The 11,949-nt window shown below is 36.4% G+C and overlaps 1 pseudogene; it reads right to left on the bottom strand.

The window, feature by feature from the left end:
* Positions 1 to 1,179: 1,179 nt before the first annotated feature.
* On the bottom strand, positions 1,180 to 1,963 carry LOC147794751 (secreted RxLR effector protein 161 pseudogene; annotated as a pseudogene).
* Between the last annotated feature and the right edge of the window lie 9,986 nt (positions 1,964 to 11,949).

The raw sequence follows: 11,949 nt of genomic DNA, 5'->3' as shown, positions 1-11,949 counted from the left end.
CACTGTTCTATGGTGTAGTCCGATATGAGCTAGCAAAGGGACCTAATGGACCTATAGATCATGGGCTCCAACGATCCAAGATTAACCGGTTAAACTCATTAACCTGGTTAACCAACATTCGTTAACTACTAAGACACTCCACTATAGCCTAGTAGTTGCACTCCCCTCACTATAGATATATTTCTATCCATTTGATATAACCATGATTAGTAAGTCGATCCTTCACAGGTTGTTCATAACTAGAGCTGGGTCAATTTACCGTTTTACCCCTAAAGTTACTTCTTGTTCCTTATGTCTCACTGATCCTCTAATGAACAATTGGTTTGTGGTCCAACCAGTAAACCCAATCCCTCTCAGGCCAATGAGAGGGTGGGGCCCCTTGTTCAAGACCTGGAGTCAATGCTTAAGGGAACTACCTCTCTTTTATCCCTAAAAGTGGGTAGGAGTGAATTCAATCTTGCACCCCACGTCCCCAGCCATTCACCGAGTCTTACCCCTGAAATGGGAGGCCTATTGAGTCGGCGAACTAGAGCCACTCTCACCCATGCAAATCTAAGGATAATTCCAAATAAACAGGAGTTCATGGTTAGCTCAGGATTAAAACCGAGTTACCTAGGTTATCGAATGAAAAGAAAATCAGTCTCAACAGTAAACGACATTATAAAGTGAGAGTGGTTTTCTTCATGGTCCGATCTTATGCAATACTCATTGCATAGGACGCCCCCACTCACATGTCTCCACATGTACAATTTAGTGATCATATTGTTTATATCATATACAAAAGTGGGTCGCATCCATAGTATCCCCAGAATAAGGTACTCAGCCTTATCCTTATACTATAGATCATTTTGACTATATACTTGAACTTGATCCACTCTTATGTCTCTACATATAGTTCAAGTAATCATATTATAGCCAGAGTGTTCTTAGTTTATTGGATTTAGATTAATGATCGTAAAGTTCACTTTATTCAATAACAATCTTTACTGAATAAATAACAATAATAACTTTATTGAAAATAGAATATGTTTTTGTTTACAAACTATGAGTTTTAGGACATAAAACCCAACAAACTTCCACTTGGACTAAAACTCTAGTGGGGTTTTATAACGTTGAGTAGAGAGAAATACAATGAACTAGGGCATCACATACTCATGCCTTTCATCCACTTGCCCTAGATTACATAACTCGTAGTCCTAGACTCACTAGGTGCCCTTCAAACACTTTAGCCGTGAGAGGCTTTGTAAATGTATCAGCAATGTTGTGCTCTGAAGCTATCTGTGTGACGATCACATCTCCTCGTTGCACAATTTCCCTTATGAGATGATATTTGCGCTCAATAGGTTTTCCTCGCTTATGGCTTCTTGGTTCTTTTGAATTTGCAACTTCTCCACTGTTATCACAATAAAGAGTGACGGGAAGATGCATATTTGGAACGACTTCCAAATCAGTTAAGAACTTCCTAAGCCATACAGATTCTTTCGCTGCTTCACAAGCAGCAACATACTCAGCCTTCATGGTGGAATCAACAAAGTCCTAAGCCATACAGATTCTTTCGCTGCTTCCATATTATTGCTCCTCCATTCAGAGTGAAGACAGATCCTGATGTCGATTTCCTCGAATCTACATCGGTCTGAAAATCTGAGTCAGTGTACCCTGTAAGAATCAGATCCTTAGAACCGTACATTAGCATATAGTCCCTCGTTCTCCTAAGATACTTGAGGATATTCTTAACGACAGTCCAATGAGCACGTCCCGGATTGGACTGATATCTGCTGAAAAATTCCACAGCATAGCATATGTCGGGTCGGGTACATAGCATGGCATACATCAGACTGCCGACCGCTGATGCATAGGGAATGTGTATCATATCCTCAACTTCTTGAGGTGTCTTAGGACTTTGTTCCTTCAACAAATGAACTCCATACCTGAAAGGTAATAATCCTTTCTTAGAGTCCTGCATCTTATATCGAATCAACATTTTGTCGATGTACGATGCCTGAGACAATGCTAGTGTTTTGTTCTTGCGATTCCGAACAATTTGGATTCCAAGAACAAACTGAGCCTCTCCCAAATCTTTCATTTGGAATTGTGTCGCTAGCCAATGCTTAATGTTAGTCAGAAATCCCACATCATTTCCAATGAGTAGGATATCGTCAACGTACAACACCAAGAAAGCTACTGTAGAGTTGACTATCCTTTTATAAACACAAGGTTCGTCAACATTCTGTTTAAAGCCATAAGATTTGATCGCAGTATCAAACTTTATATTCCAGGATCGAGATGCTTGCTTCAACCCATAAATGGATCTTTTAAGCTTGCAAACCCTTTGCTTGTGATCCTGTTCAATGAACCCCTCTGGTTGAGCCATATAGATACTCTCTTCAAGATTTCCATTTAGAAAGGTTGTCTTAACATCCATTTGCCAAATTTCATAATCATAAAATGTGGCAATAGACAAGAGTATTCTAATCGATTTAAGCATAGCAACAGGAGAGAAGGTTTATTCATAGTCCACCCCCTCTCTTTGGGTATAACCCTTTGCTACTAGTCGAGCTTTAAAGGTCTGTACCTTACCGGTTTGGTCTCGTTTCCTCTTATAGATCCATTTGCAACCAATAGGTTTAAACCCATTTGGTTGATCTACAAGTTCCCAGACTGAATTGAAGTACATTGACTCCATTTCAAGATTCATGGCTTTAATCCACTAATCTCTATTTTCATCATTCATTGCCTATTTATAGGTCAATGGATCCTCAACGCCATCATCAGGTATGATGACTTGAGTTTCTGCCAAACCCAAGTAACGACCGGGTTAAGTTATAACCCTCCCACTACGTCGAGGCATTCTCAACTCTTGAGAAGGATGTGATTGACCAGAAGTGTCAGCTCCATCAACAACTCTGGTTGAAGGACCAGCTTGATCAACAACTCTTGTTGTTTTATCAGTAGCTTCTTTAGAAATCTCACTTAATACTAGTTTGCTACGAGATTGATGATTTCTTACGTGGTCTTCCTCTAAGAATGTAGCGTTTGTTGATACAAACACTCTATTTTCTTGAGGGTCATAAAACAAACCACCTTTCGTCTCTTTGGGGTATCCTACGAATAGACATAATTTTGAACGACGATCTAATTTCTTGGGGTTTTGCAACAACACATGTGCTGGACATCCCCAAATTCTGAAGTGACGTAAACTACCTTTACGCCCTTTCCATAACTCATAAGGTGTTTCTGAAACACTCTTAGTAGGAACCATGTTCAAAATGTATGTAGCAGTCTCCACTGCATATCCCCAAAATGGATCGGATAATTGAGCGAAACTCATCATAGACTGAACCATGTCTAATAGAGTTCTATTTCTCCTTTCTGATACATCATTTTGTTGAGGCATACCAGGGGCTGAGAGTTGAGACCTTATTCATGTTCTATCATATAGTCCTGAAATCTTAAGTCCATGTACTCTCCTCCTCGATCTGATCGAAGTGTTTCAATAGTTTTACCTAATAGATTCTTAACCTCAGTCTTATACTCTCTGAATTTTTCAAGAGCTTCGAACTTGTGATGCATTAGGTAAAGATAGTCATACCTTGAATAATCATCAATAAAACTGATGAAATATTCATACCCTCCTCGTGCTTTGACATTCATTGGACCACAAAGATCTGTATGCACGAGTTCTAAGGTTTCTTTGGCTCTATAACCTTTTTCGGAAAATGATCGTTTAGTCATTTTACCGTCAAGACAAGACTCACATGGAGGTAAAGAGTTGTCTTCTAACTCATTTAGAAGTCCTCTTTTAACCAATCTCTCAATCCTATTGAGATTAATGTGACCTAGTCTTAAGTGCCAAAGATAGGTATTAGGAGAAATCTTTTGTCGTTTATTTTGAGTTCTAGCTGTTTTAAACATCTCGATATTTAAAATAGCTTTTGTTTCGCTCTGTTTTAACATATATAAGTTGTTTTCTAGTTTTGCAGAACAAATATGAATACCTCTTTTACAAATGAACACTTCATTGATTTCAAAAGATACTTTATACAATTGTTCTAATAAACAAGAGATAGATATTAGATTTCTTTTCATTCCAGGAACAAAAAGTACATTATCTAATATAATGAATCTATCTCCAAAAAACAACTTTAAATTTCCTACTGATCTTGCTGAGACAACCTCTCCTGTTCCAACCCTGAGTGTTATCTCGCCGTCCGCAAGCATTCTCTAGGAGCTAGTTTCCTGATAAAAAGAACAAATATGATTAGTCGCCCCTGAATCTAGTATCCAAGTTGAGTTGTCATACTCTACTAAACATATTTCTACAACGAGTACATCATATTTACCTTGTTGTGTCTTTTTGGCTTTCTTCTCTGCAAGGTATTTTGGGCAGTTTCTTTTCCAGTGCCCGTTTTGGTTGCAATGGAAACATTTTCCTTTATCTGTTTTTTGAACCTTGTGTTTGCGGTCAGTAGGAATCTTATTTTTCCCTTTACCCTTCTTCTTCATCAAAAAACTTTTAGAAGTTGAAGGTCCAGACTTATTTTTGGAGGACGATCCTCGTAGTAATTTCTTGGAGATAGCAACATTTGCTTCTCCTGTTTGTCCCTTGTTTGTTAAGAGGGACTGATAAGTCTATAGCTCATTGAGAAGAGCAGTCAAGTTATATTCTATTTTGTTCATTACCACATTAGTGTGGAACTGGAAGAAGCTCTTCGGAAGAGACATCATGATAAAACTGACTTGACTCTTCTCATCAATGACAGCTTCATTTTCTTCTGCCACATTAAAATGGACCATCATGTCCAGGACATGTTCTCTAACTGAGGTCCCTTCTTTCATACGGCAGTTGTAAATGTATTTTATGGCTTCATGTCTAAGGGAGAAGGACGGTTGTCCAAACATCCCTTTTAGAGATTCCATAATCTCTTTAGTAGTACCCATAACATCGTGTTTTTTAGCCAAAACATCAGATATGCTGGCTAGAATGTACACTCGGGCTTTATCATTTGCCTTTATCCATCTGTCATACGCATCCCGAACTGTTCGGTTTGCATTTGAGCTAGGGTTTGGAGGACACTCCTCAGTTAAAACAAACTTTAAATCATCAATGACCAGTATTGTGTTTAGGTTTGATTTCCAAGTTGTGTAGTTGTCGCCGTTTAATTTCTCAAAAGCGAGTAATTGTACTATTGAGTTTGTCATGCTGTGATATAAAGAAAATTCTATTAGTGATTTGACTTAATCCTCTTTAATCCAATCAGTTTTAGCAAATGTAATAATGTACCCAAATCATTATTAATTTGCAACGATACTTTAGTGAGTTAGAGCAACTGCTACCGAGGGGCAGTCAATCACTCATTCACTAAACCAAGACATTCTTGACTTAAACACTAATCCCAGAATAACTCTGGTTCCTATAGTGTTCTTAGTTATCGCTGTTTTGGTCAAGAATATACCAACTCTTTCTTCGTAAGTGTGACCCGCCATTTTCAGACCTCATAGATCGGTCCCAACAATGCTATCGAATGAAAAAGCCAAAGTTGGGAACGGACCTAAGAAATCCTATCCATTTCTGGAGTTTGCGTTGTTTCGACTCCCATGTTACGACCCTCCGAATGGGTAGTTGCTCTAGGGCAACATGCAGGTGGAACATGGGAATCTCACGGTGCAACCTAGTGGTGGAGACCATATGACGTATTTGATATACTTCCTTCTCCCACTTACTATAAATACTTTCTCTATTCCCCTTGTTATTGACTCATGCAACTACCTTCCGAATGGAGGACGCTCCCAGGGTGACACGAGGCCGAGCATGAATCTCACTGTGTGAATTTTACAGAGAGCGTGAAAAGAAAACGATGTATCTTATACATCTTTTTCCTCCCACCAAGTATTTTAGATGGTTGGGTATAATCATTACTTAAGTATATTCCGGCTAATTAAATATAACTTAAGTCTAGGTGATTTTTCTAAATCTTACATCACTTAAGCATGCTCATAAAACTGGGCTAATTAAGCTCAAGTACTGGTCCGATCTCCAAGTAGTAGGTGTTCCGTAAACCGTAAACTTAAGTACCTCCAGCCTTAGACAAGATCGTGCCAGGTGAGCTTTCTCGTAACCGCAATTTTGTAAGACATCGACCTATTTTAACTATTAAAATTGATCGTGCTCGGTTCTTAACCCTAAGTGAGCATGCACTTATCTTTATTATAGATTTTAACGTCTATCTCGTTTTATGACGTTGAAAATAACCTATAACATGCATCTAACATGCTTTATATAATAATTATATAATCATCCATTCCATGCAGTAATATAACAATTTATATCTATCACTCATGGAACCCTAAACATGCATACTATACATTATAACACTTATAACATACTTGGAATGCATGAAACATGCTTAGCCTATGGTGGGATTTTAAATCTATATGACATACTTTATGCATATACATTTTCTATTTAATTAAAACATACATTCATAATGCATAATTAATTAAACACACTAAAGGGGGTTGGTTTGGCATTTTAAAGCAAGCAATAATTAAATTATTACACTAATAATTAAAAATAACTTGAGTCACTCCCGAGGATCACGAACTGGGCGAACCAACCCTTAAAAACGTTGAATCGGACCCCAACGGCAGAAAAAACACCCAAACCGCCTCTTCCATCTTCTTCGGTTCAGCTTGCTATCTCTTCCATTTTCGATCAATTACAACCTAAAATGGACTCTAATGACTCCATAAAAATTACATACCTTTCTTCATTCATTAAAGTCCATACACATTAGGCTTATTACAATAATTGTATCAAATGGAAGCATAAAAAAATGCCAAAACCAAAAACATCCACTTTAGCAACCACAGATTTCATTCATGAAATGGTACCCACCATGATCAAATTAATGTAAATAAAGTGCCTAAAACTTGCTCTGATACCGATTGATGGTGTTAATATAACACATGTGGAAGCAATTTGGATCTTAGGCACTTTTAGAACATCAATTATAGTAAATAACTAGCATGTTCATAAGTATTAAAATTTAATGAGTTTAGATACTAACCTTTTGTAGTTCAAACTCCTTTTTCCTCACGAATCGGTTTCGAACCACCACTAGTGTCTTCTCCACTATCCTCCGGCCTTAGAACGGGATTGTGGAATCCGGTGAGTGACTAAACTTGGGAGGGATTTTGTATATATGAAGAGAGTGTTTGTGAGAGGTTTTTTCTCAAGGTTTTTCACCAAGAAGAAGAAGACCTTCCATGTACCATAATCACTCTATTTAAAGAGTCATGTTTGCATGTTCATGCAAATTTGAGTTCACCAAATTTTGACACTCAAAATTCCACTCAAATGTTTGGGATTATGTGGCAAGCATGCATGTTTGTGCCCCAAGAAAGTCATGGAGGACGATGACTACTTAAATGGGGGAGAATGTCACAGCCATGCTATGAAGAGAGTAGATTGTGACTCTCACGTTGTGACAAGAGATGCGGTGACCCTCAAGTGGCGCCCATTCGGTCACACAAGGGTCTAGACGAGTGCCATGATGCAACCAAGGAGGATGGTGCATCATCTAACACATCACACTGAGTGGGCATTGAAGACAAGTCGAGGCGTAACCAAGATAGAGACATCGAATAGACAAGAGTGGCAAAGATAGGCTTGTTGAAGGGTCTGGTAGGGTCTTGGGCTTTAACCTCGAAAGTCGGAGTTCTAGAAGGAATTTGGACATGTCGTTTGGAGTTAAGTTTGTCCATATGAAATATGAATGCTTGCCAAATTTGGTGTCAATCGGACACCGAACAGACGCTCCATGATACCGTATGACCGTTCGCCAAAATCACTCTATGCGTGGAGTATTGAAAATAACTCAAAATGTATTATAGGGGGAGGCAGGGTGTCAGCTCTCCACCAACCCTGGGTCCTGTGGCCTAAGCGAGCTACCCTGTGGCATATGCATGTGTCACAATGAGGGTGAGCATGCTGAGATGAGTGTCTTGGACGACTTCCTTTGAAATGTGGTTTCCAAGGACAATACCAGGTAATACAGGTGTGCCGATATTGCGTCTCTGCCCGCATGTCGGAGGTTGATATATGCACCCGTTATCTAGTACGTTATCCATAAATGACATGACATGAGCACGGAAGGACCAATGCCTCGGGATGTCCTAATGAGATGAGCGACACGTGGGCCCGTTCTCGATGGCATGACCGAGTAAGTTGAGATGGTCGACACCCCAAGACTTGGGATGACTCAAGACATATGAGTCATGTCGATTGGGAACAAAAATGACAAGATGAGATGCGATGTTGCATTGAGAGACCTTGGCCCCGAGTATAGGTAAGGTCGAGCCGAATGACTTGGCCTAGTATAGAGGTAAGTCGGTTGTGTCGCAGACAATTGAACATGCACGCGCAGGCAGCATGTGTGGTCGAACAAGCTTGGATTCCGCACAAGCAATGTTTGGTTGGCGAAAACAAACCTTGCCTAAGGTCCAATGAAACCACGAAGCCAGAGCGAAAAATATATATGGGGCTTGATTCCTCTTAAGGCTGGTCTTGATCGTGTCAAGATCTCAATGTCGCACGGTAAAAAAAGTAGGACTGTGACACTCCCTTCGAAAACCCGAGTTCCTTCCTCCTTCCTCAACTAGCAAGTCGCCTAAAATCAACCGTCACCCAATACGTCCTCACCTAGTCTCGATGAGGGATAAGACTGAGGTCTTTCGCCGCCTGCCCTTTGTACGTGCCGCTAATGAGCGTACGACGTTGCAATTGCGTCTGTCATTCTTTTTTATTATTATTTATTTATTCCTCCTTTGGACCACTAGGTATTACTATTGTCCTTCTTGCTAACGCATAGGGTACGGTGCTGCAAAAAACACATTTTTCTCCCTTTTTTCCTAAATATATATTATATAATAAATTTCATTTATTTCTCCTCTATCCACGGGGTATTACACAAACAGGTTGTAAGGCTTGCAATATTGGAATTGATTAACGCTTTTGTCTCTGAAAAAGAAACGGTGATTCTGTCCACGAGATTTTTTTTTTTTTTTTTTTTTTTTTTTATATGGTAATTGAGAATATGAGAGGGTAGATGAGATCGTGTGAGTTGAGAGAAATATTGGGAAAGAGTGGCAAAAATGAGTAATCCCTTAACTCGGATGCAATAGAGGAGATCGTGTGATTAAATGACTCGGATGCAATGTACCGCAATAATTGTTTGAAATCTTATAAATGACAAAAATGATGCTCAAATTTCTAAAGGCAAAAATCTCTACTTCATAGCTCAAATTTATTCATTTATAATATGATTTTTACATGCCAATTTTATGGGTATTTATAAGACTCCACAAAAAAAAAAACTTCAACCCTTCAAATGCCTACTAAAAGAAGTTATGACCATAATTAACTAACTTATCCGTACCCTTTAATTTCCCACTCCAAGAAGTTAGGGTAACTCCCCACTACCTTCATGTCCACAAAAAAGAAAGAAGAAAAAAAAAAAAAAAATTATGGCCAGTTCGGCAACTCCCCAATTCCCTTTAAAGGCCCGATCAAAAAAAAAATTATCAATCAATGGGAACTTCATACCCAACTTCAACCTTGCATGACTTTCAAAGCTTCACATAGTTCTTCCTCACCAGAGTAAGCTTGTAACACATAAAATAGAGGTTGAACCGAGTGTATCTAATTTTGTAAATGAAGAATGAATGCTTTCTTAGCCTTAGGTCGTGTAATAGGTCCAGTTAAAACTTGTGAAACACCATGATTCTTATCATATGTGAATAAAGGTATCCTATACAATGAGTTTGTACAAAACTAGACCATAAAATATTTAATACCTCTTTATAGATCCATTAATTGAGCATACTAATAATTCACAAGATAATTATATGCTACTCAATCTTAATCTTGAAAAAGTTATGAACTTTTGCACATGAATGTTTGTTCTTTGATTTGTATGGGTGAGAATGACTTTTATAACTAAATCAATATGTTCACAATTTTGGAGACTTGACCAAATAGGAATCTGAGAACATTATCTTACACGATGAAGTTCATTCTTTCCTATATAGGAAAAATAGATGAGTAATTCCTATCAGAGCTAATTTTGGGGCTTGAATAATGAAACCTCACCTTCTCATGGCTTAAGAGTAACTTAGTTTATGATATTTTTCATAAACAAATGGTTTATTAGAGAATCGACTTTTGACCTAGTTGTAATTTTGAATAACTTGTGAATGATTGATTTGCTTGTAATGATTATATCAATGACACAACTTAACCTAAGAACATAAGAGTGCAACTTAGATCTATAGTAGAGTGATGTAGTTAATGAAAGAAAAATAATTAATATAAATTTTGTATTATTAGAGCTTATAATCTAATAGGTCTATAAGGTCAAATTGTGAGCTCATAATAACACTAAAATGATTTATTTAATCGAAATAAAAATTTTAAATATTCAAAATCGTATTAATTTAATATTAAAATAGTTAATATATATTAGGTATTAAAGAAAAATATATAAATTTGAAATTTGAATGCGATTCAAATGGGTTAAATATATGTTTAAAATATCTTATGATATTTAAATATAATTTAAATAGAATATCGTATATTAAATATTAAAAATATATTATTGATTAAATATTCTCCCAAAAACCGTAAATAGGGTTGTTAGATAGATGGAGTGAAAATGCATCCAATATTATGAATTTAAACCCTAAAATCTTAGTAATAATTTTTTTAATAATAGTTTTGATTATTTTAATTGAAATCCAATATTATCTATGGTATGGAAAATCTAAAATCATGAAGGTAATCTTCAGCGGTATGTGATTAGTTATTGGGGAAGCTCATGCTTAAGAAATGGCTTAAAGGATCGATAGTATCTAATTTTTACAAACTATTTGATTCAAATTTGTCAGGTGAGTGGACGTATTTTATACCATGCATTTATATAAGACTAGATCATAAAATATTTCATATTTATTTATAAAGCTGTTAATTAGGCAGATAAATATTTTATAGGAGGATCATATAGGACTAGATCTTAAGCATATTTAACATGTCTACTATTTTGAAAACTTGACCAAATAGAAAGCTAAAAACATAATCGTACGAGATATAATTTACTCATCATAAAGAGTAAGTAGATGAGTAAGTCTGTGTTAATAAGGGAATTTTAACACAAAATATTTATTCTTTTATTCTAAATTCGTTAATTAAGAATATTAATATTTTAGAAAATGATCATATGCTACTCGATCTTAATTTTGAATGAGTTATGAATTTTTGTAGGTAAGGGCTTGTCCTTTGATTTGCATGAACAAGAATGATTTGTGTAGTGATTCAATACGTCTACCATTTTGAAAATTTGACCAAACAAGAAGTTTAGAACGTAATCTTACGAAATGAAGTTGTTTGCCGAACATAAAAAGAATTTTTTTTAAAAGTAGATATACAAATCTAAACACTTATAACTTTATCCTCGTAACACAATAAAAAAAAAAAATATCTCCCAGAAGAAAAACAAAGAAGAAAGAAAATTAAAGGACATCTTTTTGAAATGGAAAGATTTAAAATTATAAAAGAATAATAAAACATTCCATAAGAGAGAAATGATATGAAATTTGAACAAATTGGGTGGTTTTTGAAAATTTTCCAAATTTAAAAAATATATGGATTAAATCATAGGTTAGACCAAATTAATTGAACTAAACGCGGAAATATAATGAGGAAATGAAATAAATTTCAAATTATATAGATAGACGAAGTTGGTAATAAATAAGCTTAAAAATGATATGTTTGGGGTTGAATAAAGTAAAAATAGAACTATTTAATTAAATTTTAAAAAAATCCCAGTTTCTTCGTTCTGGCGCCCAATATCTCCTAAAAAAGGTAGCCTTCTTTTCGTTCTCCCGCTCATCTCC

The sequence above is a fragment of the Cucurbita pepo genome, chromosome 1 (genome assembly GCF_057944985.1).
Source record: "Cucurbita pepo subsp. pepo isolate OVF chromosome 1, ASM5794498v1, whole genome shotgun sequence".
NCBI lineage: Eukaryota > Viridiplantae > Streptophyta > Magnoliopsida > Cucurbitales > Cucurbitaceae > Cucurbita > Cucurbita pepo.
The sequence above is the reverse complement of the archived record's forward strand: the minus strand, read 5'-3'. Positions and strand labels throughout refer to the sequence as shown.